At 49.4% G+C, this 22,510-nt stretch overlaps 1 long non-coding RNA gene across 1 annotated transcript; it reads right to left on the bottom strand.

The window, feature by feature from the left end:
* Positions 1 to 229: 229 nt before the first annotated feature.
* LOC308176206 lies at positions 230 to 22,498 on the bottom strand. Its single transcript, XR_013938137.1, has 2 exons — positions 16,915 to 22,498; positions 230 to 1,645 (listed from the first exon to the last, which is right to left on the bottom strand). It is a non-coding gene; the product is annotated as an uncharacterized lncRNA (long non-coding RNA).
* Between the last annotated feature and the right edge of the window lie 12 nt (positions 22,499 to 22,510).

The following is a 22,510-nucleotide window of genomic DNA, read 5'->3' as shown; positions in this document are numbered from 1 at the left end:
TGAAACGGGAGCAAGCTGCCCAGTCACCACCAGCAGGGTCTCTCGAGAAGCAAAGGGAACGGAGGCAGCACGTGAGCCGAGCCCACAAGGTGAGGGTTTCCCGACACGTGCTGCGGGCAGGGGGAGCTGCCTGTGTCCCCTGCAGGGCTCCGGCCGCAGGCTGTGGGGTGAGGTCGGCTGGGAACCCTGCTCCGGGCACATCTCAGTGCGGTGGCAGGGCCGAGCCCGGTGTCACCGCTGGCTCGGTGTGTCTTTTAGCCCCTCTTGACACAAGTACACCCAGCAAACTCAGCGCTTGTTCGGTGCCTGATGCTAACTCAACGTATTACAGGACCTGAACCCCGAGAAGTACCGACCAGCTCCACTCACAAAGTCTACTGCTGGTATTTGGTCATGCTACAGACTACTTCAATAGCAAATAGTTCCTCCTAAGATGGTTTCAGGCACATTCAGGAGGTTTGTAACAGCAGCAAAAAGGTTTTTAATCCAAGAGACGGAGTCCCATCACCAGAAAGACATTTCACCGTAGTGCTCACATATCCGCCACATTTCCCTCCATTCTGGGGGGATCCTGAACTCTCCTACAAGGTCATTGGGAACTTTAAGGAGAGCTGATGGGTCCCATACTGGTTTGAGACCAGCTCCTCAGCCCCTTCCCAAGGTCATCCCCTGTGCCATGCTCTCACTGGGCCCAGGGTGGGCAGAGCTGGGGACATGGGGGCAGGCGGTGACAGCTGAGGCAGCAGCCAGCGCCGGGCAGCACAGAGCAGCCCCAGCCCCTGGTCCCAGCATCTCCAACGCAGCAAATGGCAAGGGAAAAGACAAGGTTCCCATGGGAACGGAAAGTGCTGACATTTCTAAACTAAAAAAGGAAAGAAGCAGCAAAGTATGAGCTCAGCAGGACTGCACGGACATGGGTGGGTGGGTTTATTTCCTTTTCCCCTCCTCTGTGCGTGAAGGTAAGATACTTTAAAGGTAGTTCGCATTAGGACACATTAGGTTCATACACAAAATGCAAGCAAAGTTTCCGTGTATCTGCTTTGGTGCTTTAATTCAGGCCAGCTGCCTGCAAAACTCATTCTGACACAGAAAAGCATTGTGCAGGCTTCACCTGTAGCCACACAGGAGGAGATGAAGCGTCCCCTTGAGATCACGCCGAGGCACTTCTCTCTCTCATGCAAAATGATTGAGATAAATAACAGAAATTAAACTGCCATATTGCGGTGGCTAAATTATTTGAAATGGCTATATAAAATATATTTGCCGCATGGTAATTAAGTGTCCTAGAGTTTCAGATGGGAAGATTTTTAGCTCAGAGAGATGTTTATCTTCCTGTCAGATCAAAAAGCCGTGGAAGTGGATGGTGACTCAATGGAGATGCTGACGCTGGACACTCACTCCTGCGGCAAACGGCACAGCAATGCCCCGGACACGGCTGCTCCTTCACGGACCTGAAGAGGAGCTGCAATCCCGGCTGCACAGCACTTACAGCCTCACCATTTAAAAACCAATAATGGTTTTTGCACAGCGAAGACGAGAAGTCGGTGAGGGAGAAGCAGGCAGGTAGTTTCTGCTCACTCTAATCCATAGCTGAGGAAAGGAGGTTAAGGGAGCGGAAGAGGGTTTGCAAACACCCAGAAAGCATCTAAAAGGAAGGAAGAGAAAAAGAAATTGCCAAATGTTTCTGACAGTACACATAAAAATAAGGAATTATTAACCTCCCCAGTTAGGAATACAAGAAGTGCCAGTTCTGTGATTGGGGGCGATTCGGGGGGCAGGCTGTGGTGCTGCCCGCAGGAAGGGCTGTGTGCAGGACCCACAGGCTCCCACAGTGAAAATCCAGACACCAGAAAAAGCTGCATCGGATTCCCCGGTGAGCAGAGAAGAGCTCCCCACGAAGGGCAAAGGAAAACCGAGTGACTAAATTTCTTCTTTAGGACTCACAGCACAGTCAGGCAGACACTGCCTCCTCCCTGGAGGCAGGCTGAAAGCAAACAGCACCCTCAAGCTCAGACACAGGCTGCCCAGAGCTGGGGCTGCCCCATCCCTGGCAGTGCCCAAGGCCAGGCTGGATGGGGCTGGGGGCAGCCAGGGCAGGTGGGAGGTGTCCCTGCCATGGCAGGGGGCTGGAACTGGGTGGGCTTTAAGGTCCCTTCCAGCCCAAACCACTCCATGACCCTATGATTCTGTGAACCACGTGAAGCTGGACGTGGTGGTACTGCCCCAGCACCAAGTGCTGCTGGTGCCCCAGCCCCAGCCCCGTACGTTCGGGGCCATTCACCAACGCGTGGCCCCCAGGTTCAGTCCCGTGCACACCGCTGTGATCCCAGCTCCTCCTGCCCTGCCAGGGCCGTGAACGACAGGGCATTCCACACAGCTGCTTTCTCTCACGTTATGCGTGAAAACGCAAATATTTTTAGGTACTTGTTCTCTCAGAGCGTTTAGGAGTATTTCCAACTCTCTTCCGTGCTTTTTCTTGCTCCTGTGCGTTTTCTATTTCCCCCCACAGATGCCCTGTGATGAGATTGCCCCTGGGGAAGGCAGAAGCGCCGTGCAGGGCTGGGGGTGCTGCAGGATGGGCTGCCCAGGCATCAGCAACCAGGAGCAGGCGGGGGGGGGGCAGCAGGGCTGCAGACACCCACCCTGTGCCCCAGTCAGCGCCCTTCGAGCCATAGCAGGGCCGCCTGCAGCAGCCACACATGGCCGAGCCCAAATCAGAGGCAGGCAGCTCCGTGCGGGCACACTCCGAAATGCCGCAGAGCCTATTTTCTACATCAGCTGTGCCTCGCTGCCACCCTCCTCCCCAGCCTGCTTTCCTGAGACTGTGCCGCGTGGTGACTGCCGAGCGACGGCAGCGGGTTTATCGATGCCTCGGGAAGCTGCGCCTAAAATAAGCACCGGGGACGGGCACGGGCACCCCCTGCCCCCCCACGGCACGGGGCTCCAGGGGCACCTGCATGCCAAGAGCCTCACGGCCACCCCAAAAAGCACTCTCGGCCTCTTCCCTTGTAATAAAGGAGAGTACAGGTAAAGCCTCTCCTGCCCCTTCCAGCTCCACTGCTGCCCATCCATTGCTGGTAGGATGCTGAGAAAACCCAGAGCAAGGAGCTGCTGAGCTGCTGTGAGTGTTTTGAGACAACATTTGTGCTGCTTGCCGTGACTACGAGGCTCTGTGCAGAGCCACCGGGGGTTGTCCAGGCAGAGGCACTGAGCGGCCCCACAGCGATCGCTGCCCACCCCACCCGCAGCCAGGCAGCTTGTCGCTGCCTTCGGGAAGAACCAGAGGCAGTTCATGAGGCCACAGCATCATCATCAGCCTAAAAGGGCAGTGACGGCCCTCAGAAAAGCAAGGTGATCTCACAGCCCTAATCTGCTGCTGCATAACAAAACGGGGAAAACGAGAGCGGTCCTCCCAGCTGAGACATCCATCGGTTTGCTGCAGCGGATTCAATTGAATGGGACCAAGAAAGTGAGGACCCAGACCAAGTAGCACGGTAGTTTCCTGCATGGGAATTAGGTACGGAACAAAGCAACGCCAGCTGGTTCAGTAGCACTCTGGAGCACACAATGCAGAGAACAAGTTTGCCTCAGTGGAGGTCTCCATCTCTCCTCTTACCAGACTCGAGTCCCCATTAGGCTGATGCCTCTCCTTGGGAGCTACCTTCTGTCTCAAGGTATCTGTCTCAACCCATCTGTTTCCGCCCCAGTAGCTGCTCAAAAAGATTCGAAGACGTCGCATTGTCTCTGCACAGGGTAGAAGTGACAGAAACCTTGTCAAAAGGGAATAAGCGTTTGTGAAACAGCAGCTGTTGTATGGAGATTTCTGTAACTCCAGAATATTCTAGTGGAAAATTCAGAGTTACAGAAATCTCCGTACAACCTGCTCTTGACTTATCAGGTCAGGCAGTTTTCCACTTACATTTTCTAACCCCAAAGATGAGGCCTTTGGGCAGCCCTTCAAGTTTCACCTCTGCACGCAGGGGGCAGGCACTTTTCCAGCCAGAGAACACACTGAAGGCAGCCAACACATAGCACAGGGACTATTGGGGAAGTATCATTATTTTAAAATAGTGGAGCGAAGTACTGACACAATACACGATATCTGTCCTGACCCTACTGTTACACTTTAATGGGTAAAATTAGCCATTTGCTTGCCTTTGCTGCCAGCCCCAGCACTTAGCTCCAGCTGTGGACAAACCCCCAGGGTCTGTCGCAGCCCCACAGAAGCACCCACGGGCAGCACCGCCGGCATCCCCCCCGTGAGCCGGCCCGCAGGGAGCTGTGGAGCCGCACGCAGACGCGGTGCCAGCTGCTCCCAGGCCCCGCAGCAGCGCGAGGTTTCTCTTCTCGCTGGTGGCACGGCGCAGGGGGGCTGCTCGGGTCGGCAGCACAGGCGGGGTCTGGTGCTGCGCAGGCAGTGCACGGCGTGCTGGTCACAGGAGAGGGCTCAGAAATCCTGACTTCAGTTCCCTGGAACTACAGCGGGAATATTTTGTAACAAGGAGAAAAAGAAAAAAAATAAAAAAGCATGCAGAACTACCTGCATTCCAAATAGCTCCACAAAAATGGGCCACAAAACTCAAAGGGGGTTATAAAAGCAACCCCACCTTAACACCAAGCATTCTGCTTCCTCATAGTTTAAATCTGACGAATTGTGCTATTTTAATCCATTTTTAAAGTATGTCATCTGTATTCTAACCACTGACCTTTTCCCAGTGCCCTCCAGGCACCCAACAAGTAGGTTACATCTGTCACTCCAAAAGGCAGCGGGATGTGGGGGGCAGCGCCTCGGGGCCCCCGGACCGCTGCTCAGCGCAGCCTGGGCGCAGGAACGGGGGCACCCGGCCTCCCCGGCCTGTGAGGGGCCAGGAGGCTGTCGGCACAGGGTGTCAGCTGGGCCTCACACTTCTTGTGCATTTTCAAGACCGTCTTCAGCTGAGCAACCCATCACAAAGCACAAGGTTAGATTTTTGCCTATTTTTACTACTTTCTGTCTTCAGAGTTGAACCGCTTTGCATTCTCCGCCATTATTTTAGACTCACAAAGTGAAACATCAGAGAAGACAGTCACGGTGAATAGCCAGCCAAAGGACCTGCTAAGCGTGAAGATCTTTGTGGTGTACAACAGAGAGAGCAGCTCTCCATCCAAATGGCATCGACCCAAGCGCATCCAAACGCTGACAGCCAGCCGCCCACAAACCCAGCTCCTGCCTCTGTCAGCCTCTCTGTACAGCCCTGCGCCCTAACCCGGTGAAGAGCTCCCTCCATGCTCTGGAGCAGACCCAAACCACGCAGCCTGTGAGTTCACCAAAAACCTGAACGAGACCATCTTCTGCCCCGTGCAGGAATGGGCCGTGCTGCAGTGGCTCACAGGTAGAGTTAGACCAGCCCTCGCTCCTGCAGCCTGCCAGGCTCAGCGTGTTGCTCCCTGTCCTCACTTAATCCATCTCTGTCCACCACGTCAATGCCTTCTCAAGCCAAAGAATGAACTGTGAAGTCCGGTGAGATGTTCTGCTCCTGCCCTGCCCACCAAAAGGTAACCCTCTGTTGGCAGCAGACCCACAGCACTGGTCACAGCGCATTGTCACTGCCAGCTCGAGCCATTAGCTCACACCGTGCTTGCTGCGATGAGATCTGATGAGGTGGAAATCCATCTGATGGCCTAGGAGAGGGCTCAAGGGATCACCACTGGAAACCTTTTCCCAAGGCTCTGCATGCTGGTTTAACTTCCACAACGAGAAAAGCTTTTGTTAATTCAGTTTTATGAGTAAAAAAACCCTTAAAGACTGCCTCCTATGACATGAGACGTAACCAGGCTCCAACATGTCATTTCTCATCACTCACCATATGCTTTGATGGCTGGAAGCACGCATGAGCAGTGGAAAGCCTTGGATGCCCTCTTTCTGTTGTGTATTTCTTTTTTTCCATGGGAGAGCTCTTTGTAAAGGGTTGTGATCACTTTTCCCCATTTTTAAGAGGGCTAACAGGTCTGACATGCCACAAAGCAATAGAGCACCCTTGGTGTCTTCTCATGGACTAACTTGCCCTCAACGAAGGTGGCTTGTGCCAGTGAGTCTCATCCTGCCCAAGGGGCTGTTGCCAGGGGAGGATGCATGGGACACACCGATGTACACCCCATAACTCCAGACGTAGCCTTACAGAGGGTTCAGGAAGAACTTGTGCCTCGGAGCAGTAGCAAAAATACTAACAGGAACAGTCAGTGGGTGATGTCTGCTCTGGTCATTTTCTCCTCAGAAAATAAAAGAAAGCATTTACCAGAGCTGATTTAATTCACGCTCTGATTTTCCTAACACCTTTTGCCAGCATTAAAAGGCCATGAAAAAAAACGTAAGAGAGCTGCAAATTGGGAAGTATTTTTGTTCTCCTTTCTCACTGGAGACTGGAAAACCCAGCTGGCTTCCCACTGGGGAGGCTGACAGCAACGTGCTTCTGCTGCAGCTGTGCGCGGGCACGCAGCTCCGGTGGGGGTGCAGGTCCCTGCCCGCTGGGGGGCTCGGGGGGGGACGAGGGTCTTGCTGACCTGACCTGAGCCTCCCTGGGCACGGGGATGGTGAAACCCAGGCTCTGGTGGTGATTTTGTGATGGATTTGCTGAAACCCAGCAGGGGTTTTGTATTCCTGCAGACTTTCAAGCAGCCATCTGAGGAGGTGCTGACTGCTAAACGCCCTCCTTCGTGTTCGGGAGCCGTCAAACGCCGTGACTTGGTTTCCATGTCTATGCCATCAGAGGAAAACTAAGGCCCAGCTTAAGCCCTGGCTTTGTCTCGGCACCACCCAGCGTTGTTTATCGTGGTACCAAAGATAAGAAAGCACACAAAGCCCGGGAGGCTGGGAAAAAGCAGGCGTGCAGGTTGGGGCAGAGCCTGCTGCATGGGCTCACTGCCACGCGCACCAAACCCACGCACCGTGCAGCACGGCCAGACCCCATAACCGTGCGGTGACACAGCAGGGAGGTGCTCCTCCTGACCGCAGCCGGAGGGCTCAGCCCCTGCAGGACAGGCCCACGGGGGCCCAGCCCCACCGAGCGCACCGCAGCAAGGTGCAGGACAGCAGGCAGCCCCCCGGGGACGGCGGTCCCCCAGGGCAGCCCCCGGTGCACCCAGAGACACCTCCTCTCCCCCCGCCCCGCGGGCTGCCACGTCCCCCGCGGGCCGCAGTCATTAAGCTGACGTGGAAGAACACAACCGTTCTTCAAAGGGCTGGCAGATCGTTCAGGGATTTCTCCTGTCGGTGCACAGCTGTACTAGAGGGGAATATGAATATTGGGGAAAAAAAAGGAAAAGGGAGTAGAAACTGCGGGGCAACTGAAAATGAGGAAGAGCAGGGAGCACGACGGACTGTGCAGGAGAGAATAAAAACAAGACTTGAAGAAAGAACTGTTCCCTTTGCACAAAGCGACAGAGAAAGTCAGGAAGGAGCAGAACACAGGCGGCGGTGCCAGCTCAGCTAGCACAGGCGTTCAGAGAGAAGTGCAGTTGGGTTGTACCGCACTGAGAGTTTAAAGCCAGTCCCCACAAACGCTGCGCTGAGTGCTGGAATTGGCGGGGGGCAGGCAGCCTTCCTCAGCCTGCTGCCTGCAGAAGTAGGTGGCAGCTGCACGGCCCTGCCGTGGGGGGCCCCTGCCCAAACCCCGAAGAGCACAAAGTGCCTCTGAGCAGCCAGCTCCCCGCTAACATTTCGGTAAGTGACACAGCTACCAAGACAAAAATTACACGAGCACGTGCACTAATTAAAAGCAAGGTTGTGAAGGAATTAAAATAGGATTTTTTTTTTTCCCCTCCGGCCTTCCAGACACATTTATTAACCACTGCCCAGGAGGCCGGTGCTGGGGCCGAGCAGGGCAGTGGGAAGGGACGGTGCCCGTGGGCAGGAGCACGCGGCCACGCTCAGGCAGGGCAAAGAGCTACGGCTCTGGGGCAGCTCTGTGCTTCCAGCGCTCCTTCCTGACGGCACTGTCACCAGAAGCTGAAAGCAGATGTGTCCACAGAGAGCTCTGCTGAGGGACCCAAGTCACCGCGTGGGCTGGGCACATTTAATTACAAATATTTACTTTATGAGCATGGTTTTGCTTCAGTTTCATCCATAACAACTACATTCCCAGAAAAATACAAAGATAAAAATTCCTCTGAGGTAAGAAGCAATAGAGATAAGTCTGATTAGGAAGACAACTATTAATAGCAATTATGCTTTAATGACTATGGCTAATCTTTTTGAACCAGCAGTTTCTAGCATGTCCTCTACCAGACAAAGAACTTAACCCTTCTGTTCAACGAGATGCAGAAAGAAACCGAGTGGACACATTTCCCATGGATTCACGAGTGGCTGGCTATAAAACTGCTTTCAGAATACAGCCATAAGTTATGTATGAGATGAGAAGGACGTAAAGTTGTTTGAGCGTGAGAAACCTGAACGTGTCTTTGTCTTGCCAGCTGCTCAGCCAGTGCAAGGGTCTGCTGCTATGGACCCTCAGTATCACAGAGCCCTCGGAGCACCTTCCTCAGCCTGGCCAGAACCAGGACAAAGCGGGCGAGAGGGCAAAACTGACCCCTGCAGACCACAGCTCGGGTAGCCTTGCCGATGTCTGTGCCCAGGAATTACAACGCTATAGCTACTCCACAGGTGGAAGCTGACAGCGGTGATTAGGTTTTTAGAAGAATACAACTACATTGTGACTATAACAAAAAGTACACAAAAGGGCCCCGTGAGAAATCACGACGCTTCCCAGTATAACCTCATACACTTGATACCACAGGCGTGGGTATCCCATTCCTGTTCTGTCCTACTCCCCCACTGCCTTCGTGGTAAATGTTTTTTAAAGTAGACTTCAATAGTGTTAGCTTTTGAAAAATATCAAAGTACAACAAAAGCAAGTAGACTTATAAAAAAAGACACTATTTCAAAGCATTCTGCAATCTTACAGATGCTGGATATTGGGTTAATGCAACAGAAGAGGACTTGGGGGGGGAGGGACATTTCTTCTCCATAGAAGGCTGGTGAAAAAGACATTTCTTGTGTAATGCTAGAAATTATTTTTATCTTTTTTTTTTACTAATATCTGAATACACAGTCCTACCAAGCACTGTGGAGCAATTGACCTTTACTTTGAAATCACACAAATCCAAAGCACACAGATAGGTTAGTGGGTGCCATCTCAGAACTACCAACAATTTGAATGTCTGGCCCAAATTAAAGAGGGGCCTCCAAGATCAAATTCAGCACTAAGACATTGCATATCAACACCACGGCATGCTCAGAATAAAAACGTTGCAGGGCGAGGAAAGCAAAAGAGCCAGCAGTGCTTCAACCAGCCGATGAGCAGGCTCCCTGCAGCACCGGCTGCTGGGGCGCTGGAAGCTCATTTTCAGCAAGCGCAGTGAGATTAGAGCCACTGCAGTCGGTGCCCGAGGGCGCTCTGCAATTTAACCCTCGAGGGGAGAACCTCTCCGTGCCCTCCTGGCAGCAGCTATCGATGTCCTCAGCACCGAGGAGCACAAGATGCTGCAGAGCTCCGTGCTCCTGCCCTGGGCAAGGGGCACAAATGTGCCCGGAGGAGCCTTGCCGACGGATGGATGGTGAGGCCGTAAAGCTTCACCTCCTGGAGAAACTGGGCTACAAGAGTAGATCACTGTAACAGAAACAGTCTCAAGGAACAGGCTGAAGAAGCTGTCCTAAGACCATCTTTCTGGCAGAGGTCCCCAGGAACAGTTACTCCTCTCTGGCCGCCTGCTGCTCGCTCCTCCCCTTACCCAGAGCAGGATCATGCCCTTGGTGCTCTTCTGCTGGACACCTTCAGCACCAGTCACTGCTGCTCAGAGCAGCCCTCTGCACATCTTTGTGCATCCTGAGCACTCTGATGCTATTAAACTGAAGAGTTTTATTATTAAATCCCAGTCACTCTGAAGTGAATTATCCAAGTTTTAGTTGAACCAATTAACTGATATAATACATGGCTCTTGCTTTCCCAAATGAAGAGGAGCATCTTGCTTTCTGCTCATGTCTCCCTGTGAAAATGATTTTTAAACACTTTAATCTAATTAACTTTTTGAGACTGAGAATCTGCTGAAGGAGTTCAGGTGATGAGAACTGGTGATTGATGTACATAGCGCTAACCAAGGAGAAAATCTCTAGGGTTGTGAGGGGGGCTTAGGAAAACAATCTCCTTCTTAGGAGACAGCAGTCAATGTCAGGGGGGTCCTGCTGGCTGACGTGCTGCTCTGTTAAAGTGGGGCTGGAAGGACGAAGCAGCCAGGAAGAAGCATTTTCAGAAGGCACCAGCTAAGGTCCTCCTGCAGCCAGCAAAGCTGCACAGAAGGGGTGTGTAGGACCGAGAGCACAGAAAACTGGCCGCAGCGGGGAAGCCCAGGATGTGCACACGTGTGCAGACTGCCACCCACATTTCCCAACAGCAAAGGCTTTGCCACAGGAGCAGCATTCTCTGTCTGTTGCAGGGACCCTTCAGAGGTTTCCCTGCTTTGCTGTGATGCAGCATGCAGTGTCCCGACCATCAGCTGCTTAGCGCAGACGCGTCAGACTGAAACTGGAACTGGCCCAACACAGAGCCTGACGCTGCAGAGCTCTGCCAGAACAGGTAGCAGAGTCCCCGGGAGCTTAATGGGAATCATTCACATAGCGACGACCTTGCAAGCCCTTGCAAGAATACAGGCCTTGGGTAGCTCACTGTGACTCAGACAGCCGTCGTATCACCTCATGTGGACCTGAAGGCAGCACCAGGTTACAAACGGAAGGCAGCTGCACCTGCCTCCCAGGCGAGGTGGTAAGGAGCATAGGTCAGCATCTGGTGCAGGGTAAATAATGCAGAGGCACAGAATGGTTCGGGTTGGAGGAACCTCTGGAGGTCATCTTGGCCAACTCCCTGCTAACTAAATACCTTTATTTAGCCCAAATCATGTCCCAGAGTCTCTGCCTAGAAATCAACAGTGAATTGGAGGGAAGCATCGGGGATTAGTTCTGATTGCCCCTTGCAATGTTATTATCAATCTTATTATTAAGGATGAAATGTTCTAAATGATACCCTAAGTGAAAGAAAGGAAAAAGGAAGCAGATTACACATTCCTTACTAATGCTTACAAACACGATACCGAAATTAACAACCTACACACTTTAGCCGATTTAAAACTTAGGACAAAAATAGAGGTTTTCTTCTTCTCATCCTGGCATGAGAGCTCCTGAGGTTACGTACTGGGGCACGCACCAGTGCTGGCCGAACCGGGTTGCCCCAGACACCGTGTTCTGAACCGCTCAGCAAAGGACAGCCCAGGCAACGTGCACCCCCGTTAGGCTGGGGACAGGCCCCAGAGCCCTGGTGGCACAGCTCCGCCAGCCCTGAGGCTACCAGAGCCACCCCCCCAGCCTGCCCCACCAAGGGCACGCGGGACGGTCCCACCCCAGAAGCTGATGGAAGTTGTGCTCCCCTGGCACTCTGAGACTCGAGCTATTTGCAGAGATGAGAAGAGGGCATTGAGGGCATCTTAGTTTCTCAGCTGCTGCATAAGCAGATTAACTTTACTTGCGGCTGATCCATGGAGAAATGGATCAGCAGGAGCCCCTGACAAAGACAGATTTCTCCCCTGCTCACATTCTGCTTGCTCACAGTAAACACTGGATGATGTTATTTACAGGACCTGTCTTCTCCTCTCTCATTTGCATCACTTTACAACTCAACCTCCAACCTGGGTCACAGCCCTGCCATTAAATTAGGCCCTTCCTGAAGCAGCCCTGAAGCCATTTTTCATCCTGATCTCTCTGTTCCCAAGGAGTACTTGTGACCCCAACTGCGGTCCCTTGGAAAACAGAGTTAGAAGGCAGGAAAGTAAAGCGACTGCTGTGAAAAGCTCCATCACTCGTCCCTCCAAGCCAACACGGGTCCCACTCCGCCCCCAGGGCAGCCCCTGCTCCCCCCTGGGGAATGAGGGGCTGAGCCCTGGCGAGACCCCCCTGCCTCTCCTGCTCAGTGGGTGCTGCGCCGCTCCTGGGGCTCCGCAGAGGCAGGAGGGCACAGGGAAACCTCACACACCCTCCCAGGCAAGGAAAGCACATTTGGCATTCGAGATGTTTCCCCATGCCCACCTGTCCTCCCTTTTCCTCTCCCACCACAGAGCCTGATGCTATGCGTGTCCTTACAACAGCGTCTGAGGACGCCCCCAAAATGAGCCAGAAGATTGATGCCGGTAATTTCCTTTCTCCTTCTTTCCCTTCCCTACACAGGCCGTCTGCATTGCTCACCATTCACTGGAAGCTTCGCAGACCAGCAGTCATAGGGAAGACGACCCCTGCATTGTGTGACGACTGTAACAGGACTAGGGCTGACTACAGCTCTGTGCGGGAGAGGCAGTAAGTATCAACTGTTGCGGTGGCTGCTACTTTATTGGCACACAAATTAAATTAGAGATGCACACATTTCATATAATTGAAAACATGTTAATGCATATGGACAGCTCTTCTAGTCCTCAGATCAATAAACTGTTGCTTTTCCTATACTGAAATGCCAATTCCGCTTAGAGCAATAAAGAAAATCTGCCAAAACCCTAATTAGTAGTTTATCTTTAAAATCCTGAATTTTCTACTGTGAAGGAAGAAATACATACACAAAATTCTCAACTATGATAAAGAGTGCTTTCCAATCCATATGTTGGAAGAAATCATTTTCCTTTTTCCTTAGGACAAAGAGAGGTAAACAGCATGTTTCAAATTCAGGTCACGGTTTGACACATGGAGCAACAATCTATGATGCTCAATTTGTGGCTTTCTTAGTCTATAATGGGAGGAAAACAAAAAACCACCACCCTATCTTAGGAATAGACTGCAAGCTAAAATGAGGTGCACAAACAGCGCACGGAATTGGTCTACTGAGATAGCAGCACTCCTGCACTCAGACGCACAAATCCCGATCACCTGCTGGCAACAAATTACTCCAAATTTTAGAGCTCTTCCCTGGGATTGTCATTTCCAATCGTCCTCCAGAGCATGCATGCTAAACAGCAGCCGCTTGTGTGCAAGTTGGGAAGAGTGAAAGAATTAGCCAGGCTCCAGTACTGTCCCTCATGGCCCAGCAGGCTCCCATTGAAACTCTTAACACTTAATAAGCATTTGGCCTTAATTGCTGATTTTATCTCAGCCTGGGACTTGTGCCGTAACCGCTGAACACTGCTTGTGGCAGCTCTACGGCTGCCCAGCGGAGCTGGGGACACACCAGGGGAGCTGACCCCGAGTGACCAAAGGGACATCCCATACTATATGGCATCACACTTGGCAATAAAAGCTGGGGAGGAAGGGGGGGAATGCCTGGAGTGGTGGCATTCGTCTTCCCAAGCAGCTGTTATGCATGACGAGCCCTGCGTTCCTGGAAGGGGCTGACCACCTGCCTGCTGCAGGGAAGTAGCAAGCAAATTCTGGTTTGCATTGCCTCACCTAGTACGCTGTCCTGGCCTCCAGCCCTGAGTTCTCGCCCTTTACCTCTCTGGTTCTCCCCCAGCCCACCTGATAAAGGGCAGGGAAGAGGCTTTCTGAGATCACAGCGATCTCTGCATTCTCAGATCCCGCTTTATTTACGTTCACATTATTTGGTGTTAGATAATTCATGAGAAATTAATTCTAATACATACTCCGTTGTCCACCAGAAAGACATATCATATATTAGGTCATAAAACAGAGTGTGCATAGCAACACGTGCACGTACTGGCATGTGATTTCAAGCACAATCGCAAACTCTCCTGGAGGTAATGATTGCACCTACACTGTCTTTTTTTTCCCCCCACCCCATAAAGATGCTCCAGTAATTTTATTGGCTGCAAAAGGGCCTTTGAAATCTGGCCTAGCAAAACCCCCTCAAGCCACAGAAGTCTTTTTTTGTCCCATGGAATCTCATTTATATTTAGCAAAGTTTAAATTATTATTTTCCTTCTTTGTGTGTGTTCTCCAGCAACAAACTAAAACAGTAATTGAATATGAATGCCTTGAGAAGCCACAACCACACTGAGGCAAACAAAACTCACCACCACCACCACATTAAAACGCTTGTCCTCGCTTTGCGGAGCCACAGCTTCCCTGCGGTGCACCCGACCTTTTCCCTCTGGAAGCAGGAGATCCCCTAAAGCTCTCTGCACGTGGTCAGAGGCCACAGCTGAACCTCTATAGGGATATATAGGTTTGGGGTTTTGTTTCCCCCCCCCAAACAAATTTGTTTTAATTTGTCATCAAAGGGATTTCATGAGCACCTTAGAGCTGCATCCATAGCTGTGACTGCTTCTATTAAAAAGAAAAAAACCTTACCCATTTGCAAATATTATTTAGAGAAAGCCTCCCCCCCCACCTCCAGCCCACCCAAAATGCCAAAGTCTGCACTGAAGCTCCCAAAGAGATGGGTTCCTGGGCCTGGGGGGACAGGACTCCCATCCCAGCACCTCTCCCGGACACAGCTGTACTCTGTTAATCAGTTTTAATTCAGAAGTGCTGCCACGAGTCAATCCCAGACGTTACTCAGCTGTTTTCATTACACAATAAGTTCTAAGAGATTGTTTCTGATACACGCTCCAAATAACTTACTCTCAGAAATATTTCCAAATTTCAGATGCCCATAAATAAACTTATTAGCATTTCAGTTAAACAAAATAAGAACAACAAAAAAAACAAAACATACAAACACACAAAGAGTACCAATTCTTTTCAAACTGTTCCAAGTGCAGTCTTTAACCTTAAGAAACAAAAGCAAGCATTTTCCTTTGTAATCAACATGCCTTAATTGTCTTTTTCATCCAAAGTCACATTTTCCTTCGGAGATGGGAAACCTGTTGCTGAGATGTTTATGAATCAGAATGAGAAAAGTGGGTCTGTGCCTCCTGGCCCCCTTCCACAATATTCCTTACCCTTACCTAGGTATCACAGCCATTTACTCTTTCTTTTTCCCTGCTTCAGTTCTCTTTCCACTATTCTTTTTATTATTATTATTACTGATTCTGCATAGCTTTAATCTTACTATTGCTCTCCATCCCTACAAAATGGTACCTTGCTGAGTAGATCTGCCCAAGGATGTGCTAAAAAGAGAAGCCTGAACAGATGGGTGGCCTGTCTGACCTCACACTCAGTAGTTCCCCCTCTTGTCAGCTACTCTAAGGATGAAAGATGCTTTTGATGCATGAGAGTAATACTTAGGCAGATGTGTAAATATAGCAAAAAATAGCTAGAAATAAGGGGGAAAAGCAGCAGCATAGAATATGACTAGCTAATATGCGTTGCTTTCTTAAAAAGTACATTGTAAGGTGCACGTACATGTGCAGGCACGCCCACGTGCACAGCTTTGAAGATCTGAGTATCGGCAGCTTTTTTCACTTGCCTCTTTGTACATTCTTTCTAACAGCCTCAGCCCGCTCGTCCAAGCTGCCTCTGGATGAGCACAAGGCAAGGCGCCTTCTGGAAGCCGTGGAAGAACGGGAGCCACTTGTGATGACAGGTCATCTCACCCTTAAAAGGCACAAAACCTCTCCCAAGACAGATGTTGTTAATAAAGCTCAACACATTGTTTAATCTGCCTTGTTCTTGTAATGAGCTTTGATAAAAATCTCAGATGAAGGAAGAGTTGTCAGGGTAGCATACAACTATTCTAACACAGCATCAAAAGGTAAAGAGCACGAGCAAACTGTTGTCGACACAAGTATGCCTGCGATAAACCACTATGCCACTACTTCTTCATCTTTATGCTTTGTCCTTTTGCTTCAGGAGGAGGAAATGTCTTTTTGCAGTGTAAGTGCACAGTGCTGGATGTGCTCACTTCAGTCTATATTTACAGCGTTAGTTTGGGGATAGCCTGCTGCTGAGTTTACTTGCAGCACATAGCTGACCCGTGCCCCACCTTAAAGCTCCCTGAACAAGCTATAGGAGATGGTGCTTACAAACCCAAACCAGCCAGAGGGAGGTAATTTGAATACCAGTCGCTGCTCAACCCAGAAGCAGTAATTAAGCGGTTTCAAAGAATCCCATTTCAGTGATAGGTGTCCTTCTCAAGCCAACAGAAATCCAGCCTACGAGCGCATAGTACGACAACCCAGCCTTGAAAAGATTACAAAGCACGCTCCAGAATGACCCCTCAGAAGTACTCACAACATGTGCTGATATTGGAAGTAATTATTTTTATTAACTGCTATTATTGCAAATGGGCAAACAAAACTATTAATAGATACAGCTCTAAGATAAGCAGACGGTATTTCTGAAGCCACTTTGCAAGACAACTATACTTTATGCATTTATCTCATCCACCAGCTGAAACAATTATATTGAAAAAAATATTCCCTGCTACAGTGCTATTTTGGTATTAATAACTCGTACTCTGACTGTAGCCTTACAAATCTACATAGAAATGTTAGTAGGCTATGCTGCTCATTTTGACAGTTACGCAGCTTACCAACAGATGGAGTATGTTAATCAGTTTTTAAAGTATAAGCTAGAAGCCTAGGCTAATTTGAGTTCTCTATGCAGAATGCTTGCAAAAAATACAAATTCCTGATACGTGGGAAAAAAAAAAAAAAAAGCTTCATTCTGCTGAAGCTGGAAAACAGCATCTTAGAATATTTAAGTATTTACTTTTAAAATCACTAGCTTTCCGTAATGCTGAATAGCTTATAAAATCAGTATGCTCTCATATGCAGTATTCACAATTTTACACCTGATTATATACAAAATTTTCACCTCCACAGCTGCATTTCCACCAGTTAAGAAGAGGAAGAAAATCTTGGTGTGAGCCAGAGCAACACCCCAGGCAAGAAGCACAAAACAAAGTCCCAGAGGGGTGCTCAGCCCAGACGTGTTTCCTTAAGGCCCACCTTACTGGCAGACGAATAACTCCCATAAACAAGCGCAGCTCCCACCTTTGGCCATAGCCATACCTGGTCGGTCCCAGAGCTGGCAGAAACAGCCGCCGAAGTCAGCAGGGGGCTGCGAGCAGAGGCTCTCCTGGGGGTCTTCTGCATCCTTCCCCTGCCGCCCCCCTTCTGCAGCCCCCCACTCAGGTTGGCTGGGGACCCCCCTCTTCCCAGGCTCAGGATGCCAAAGCCCATTCTGCTGCATGCTTCACTAAAACTACTTTCATCAAAACCCACCTGACCTTCCTAGCAAACCAGCTATCCGTCCTGTCCCCGGGGCTTTAAATTGCCCTTAACTGCCCTGCGCAGCCTCACCTGGGACCCTTCCCACATCCTCCTCATGGGCCGGGAGCTCCATTTAAGCCATTTAAATACACCAAAACCCATTTTTCATTTAAAAACCTGTTTCAGATTCTGAAGGGATCAAAATACTTGACTAGTAGAACAATTCAGACTTTTTCTAATTTGTTGGTTTAAGTGACAAAACGTCTTGTCAATAATATACCCTGGAATACTATAGTTATAAAAACACCATTACGTGGGGCTCCTAGACTTTACAACAGAAAATGAAGGGAAGTAAATAATAACCAGAATACCCTTTATAAAGTAGAATATCTGAAGGAAAGTAAAACAAAAGTCAAGCGTAATATGCATTTCATCAGCAAAACCACCCTACTCAGTGAAACCAACCGAGGAGAATGTCTGTGACCTGCCTGCAAATGCTCTGGAAGAAAATGATGCCTGGGAAGCTTGGGAAAAGCTCTTTGCATGCGACACAGAGGGCTGTGCCAGGCAACTGCCTGGGGAATTTCAGGTACTTGTAAGTCAGTATGCATATTCTTGAAAGACAATAAGCCTTTTAGGAACTTCACTGCCTATCTGTTCATCACTCTATACGCCCTAGATCCACACAAAGAAATGATAAAATGTCTTTTCCCCCTTGACCTGTCTAGTCTTGTAGCCAGAGCTTCCAAAGGCATTTGATTTCTCACTTGCCCCTAGTACCCCTGTAAGCATTTTTCCAGTGCATGATCATTTCTAGCACTGCAGGCCCTCAGCTGAGAGTGACTTTACCTCTGAAATATCTCTAAATATGTTTTCTGCTCACCACAGTACTGATCAATAGCTCAGGAGAGAGGATGCATTTTCAGGTTACTAGGGGTGAGGTCTTGATTATGAAATGAAGGGCACAAAGAATACATTATTCAAGGTAGTAACAGCACATGGATCGAAAGAGCAGTTCTGTAGCCTATTAGGTTACTTTAAATGATTTCTTCATGTTCAGCATCTCACACACTACAGTTTAAACTTCTCTGCAGTTGCCACTCGGTTCTAATCATTCTGTCTTGGAAAATGTCAGCACCCTCCAGAAAAACTATGATTTTATATTATTAAATTTCTCCCTATTTTTATGGCATCCTACTCATGTTAATAGAAAATTAATTCAATTAAATCATTCTTCTTCTCTGTAATTAGAAAATAAAAATAAAAAAATCCACAAATAGAGCTGAATTAGGATTTTTTGATTATCTTAATGAATTTGCTGTAGGAGTTTGCTATTTTATTACTATTCTTCTGTTAAATAACACTTGTATATACTAATATTATCAGCAGCAGACAATTGGTCTGCGTAAGCTCAGCAAATATCAAGCCTTGTCTGAAGACAAGCTCCAGGGTACGTTGTGAATTACAAGCAAACGCAACTTCCCTGTGCAGTTCCCCTCTCCGCTCCAGTCACGCAGCTTGGCAAGGAAAGGCCGATCCGAACAGGGATGCTGTGGCTGCTGCAGCCTTCCCCGGGAGCCACACCTGCCGCTGCAGGGACACGGCCAAGGGCAGTGCTGCAGTGCCTTGCTGCGAGCTCTGCCGGTCACTGCCAGCGCTCTTCATGCCTCGTTGTCTCTCCCGGACTCTGCGCTCCCTAGAACGGCATTTATCCCCAAGAGGACCAAGTCCTGGGGAGGTTTCCATAGCTTTATGCTTTGGCCCTCATTCTCCAGAAGCATGTTCCTGCGACAAAGGCCACACGGTGTCACACAGGAGGTCCCTCCGTTCTCCGAGCAGTGAGGAAGAAGTGCCTGGGGCAGAAGTGTACAGAGCCCCTTTGCCTCGGGTACCCTCCCACTAGTCCAGGCTAGGCACGCAGTTTGAATCTCAAGTGTGCTCAGCAATCTTTGAGGACCTGCTCCTCTACCGATTTCCGTAACGCCTTTCTGGATGTCGTTGTATTTCTGACCTCCACAACACAGCAGTGGTGGTGCATGACCAAACCGTGCACTGTGTGGAGGAAGTACGCCCTTCTATTTAATCCTACTGCCCAGTAATTTCACCCGGTGTTTGCTAGTTGTACGGGCAGAAGAAGCACTTAATAATCTTTCTTATTCATCTTCTCCATATCATTCATCGCTTTAAATACCTTTATCATGGTCCTTCTCCCTGTCATCTTTTCCGAACTCCCTTGCCGTCTCCCTGTACCAAAGCCACTCCACACACCTTTGATCACCCCTCATTTCATAACCTTCTCATAAGCCTCTGATGAGAACCGCAGTGTTCAGGAAGCAGAAGCACAGAGAAAATTCATATATCGACAATAGCTTCCATTTTATTAGTGCAAATTCATACACTGACAATACCTTCCATCTTATTCTTAATTTCTGTCCTAACAATACCCTTTATTCCACTTTCCCCACCTTTTTTTAATACCCACGAGGATAAAGGAGACGTTAACAGAGATTGCTAAGAGCCCGCTGTGTATGCGGTGTTGCAATTGTTTTCTTTCTCCTGCACGCATTACTTGACATTTATCAAAATTGAATTCCTCTGCTGTTCTATTTATTCAGTTACTCAGTGTCATGAAATGCAGTAACCCTTTCTAGTCGGCTTCATTTTTGATTACCCTGAAAAACACTGCTTAACTTCCACAAATTATATTGCCCGTTATTCATTGCTTTTTCCCCCTCAGATCCCTTATGAATAGGTGGAAAAAGGTCACAAACTGTTGTGTCACTAGTAAATAAACTCCGAACTCCATTCTTCCTATCTTTTCACTAATTACTAATCCAGGAGCAAACTTGTCCTCTTCATAGCTTAATAGTTTAATTTAGGAAAACTTCACAAGGAACCTCAAGAAAACTTTCTTAAATTCAAGTGCATTGTGATGCTTGAATCAACCATAAGCATTTGCTTTTTGACTCCTTCAGAAATCTCCAAGAAGGTCTAGAAAACTGACCTTCCTCTGAAAGAGGCGTGCTTACTCCTTCCAAATATATCACGTTTATCTACAGATCCACTCCTAGTACACGTAGCTTCAGCCAGCTTGTCTGGCAAGGCTTCTCTCGAGTTCTTCAGCTCACTCGTGGAGAGCAGCAGTTACGCTGGTGTCCTGGCCAACGCATTGCTAAGCGGGGTCACATCTGAGTTCCTCTAAAATCCTGTGGTCTGGTCCTGAATATCTGCTGCCAGTCACCTCAGTGCTCTAGCTCCACTGATGTGTCCCGTTCCCCCGACATACACCTGCACCCCAGCTAAAGTCTCTGAGGAGAATCTTCTGTAGTGAACAGAAATACAGAATCTTTTCTGTTACAGCCATATTTCAACTCGGCTGCTTCTTTTGACACTTTCTAATACACGTGAATGTTTTCCGTGCCTTTGGAAAGTTTCTCTTCAAGATCATTTTGGTCTGCCACACGGTATTTCTACATTTAACTCGACAGATTGCTTTTTCTATTTTCTTTGTTTGGACACAACTTCTGTTTCTTAGGAAGATAGCTTAAAACTTAAAATAGCCTCTCCAACTCTTTTAAAGTACACATTTCTGAGATCCTTCCAGAGTTTTTGCTAAGTGACCTACCCCTGGGCTGGGCTTCTAATACTCTGTCTTGAGAGAAACTCTGCATTACATAGGAATGCCATATCCCCCCAAACACTCTTCTTTTGACAAACCTCAATTTGCATATCTCCCCTTTCCAAAGTTAAGCATTACTACTGTGTATTTTGATTTTTTTTGTTTCTACAGGGATGCTAAATCTGAATACCTTATGACTACTCTTACGGAGCAGTTCTTAAATAGAAAGATATAGGAGCATGTAAGGTTTTAAATCAATCATGAACAATTTTTCTTTCCTGCATCCTTCAGTTCCTCCAAGGCAGGTATGGTGATTAAAGCTTAGTTGTGCTTGCGTTGTGTCTCACAATGACTGCTATGAAGTGTGTAACAGGCAATGGATCTTTCCATTACCACTGTATTATGGTGAGGTCAAAGAAGCCAAGATAAACCTTTCTGAAGGACTAGCCAAGCTCCTGGGCAGAGCTTGAGCTGGAGATGCCAAGAGATTATTCCAACACTCGGTGTAAGATCATGGTCAAACGCTAGAGCAAAGCTCAGGAAGGCTGGGCAAGAACACAGCCATTCCAGCAAGGAGCAGAACAGACTAGGACTGGATCACGGGGCCTGAAATGAAATGCAAATTAATCGGAAAACCGCTTGCTATTGCCTCACCTCTCAGATATGCAAAGGCAACCACAAAAAACGTGCACGGGCAGCTCCCCCCAGGCTCACAAAGCTCCCTGTTGCCAGGGAGATCGCTCGCTGCCAGCTCCGCAGCGGGGCTCACACCAGAGAGGGGAAATAGTGCTGAGTGGTACGCGAGGAGGTAACATTTCTGAGCAGACTTCTACAGGTCGGTGGGAATCAATGGGTGTGAAACCCAGACATAGTTCCGGGCTCAAACTGGTGTTTAACATTGTATTTGCGTCATTTAGACGAGCACTTCCCTTCTTGCAGCGTCCAGGTTTGCATAGAATTAGTGTACCAGAAAGAACAAGCTCAACAGAACAGACTCAGAAACCGGTGACTAGCTTCATGACGACGTGAAATTTGCAACAGCAGATACAGAACGTGAATCTACACCGCCATCTGCAGAGAGCAGCTTGGCAAATTGAGATTAATTGGCTCCCCACGCAGCAGCAATTAAGAGTGCCAAGATGCAAATAGTGGTGTGTGAGATAGGAGCTGGGTACGGAACCTGATGGAAAGACCAAGCGGTATGTGTGCCCAAACACTGTTATCGCAGCTGACAGATCCTGTGCCATGTATGCTGTATCTACGGGAAATATTTGGTTTTGTACTTTATTTCTTCAGCCTCGTTCTTTCTTTTTCCTCCTCCTAGTTGACCCAGGGACCCCATCCTGTTTTCCTCCGTTTTCTTGGCACTTCTAACATCGCTGCGGTACCAATCGTAAAGCGTGGCCGCAGGAGTTTGCTCAGGGCCAGGCCTCCTGCCTGAGGCGCCCGGCTGCTGGAGGGGCGCAGCACAACCACTGCTTTAATGCCGGTACACAAAGGGACGCTCCGGGGCTCGAAGCCGCGCGTGGCTTCCCTGGGACCCGCCCGTCCCCACGCTGAGGCCGCGGCCCCGGGGGCAGGACGGGCTCCGAGCCTGGGCCGCGTTCCCCCTCCCTCAGCCACGGCGGCGCAAGAGGGCAACGGGGGCCGGGGCCGGGGCCGGGCGCTTTGTTCCAGCTGTTGTTACAGAACGGCGGGCGCAGCCCTCACACGGCGCCTCGCGGCCCCTCAGCGGGCACCCCTCGCTCCCCCCCCCCCCCCCCGTCAGCCGCCAAG

This window comes from Anser brachyrhynchus, assembly GCF_964034855.1.
Source record: "Anser brachyrhynchus genome assembly, chromosome: 11".
In the NCBI taxonomy this organism is placed as follows: domain Eukaryota; kingdom Metazoa; phylum Chordata; class Aves; order Anseriformes; family Anatidae; genus Anser; species Anser brachyrhynchus.
This window is presented reverse-complemented; position numbering and strand designations above follow the sequence as displayed.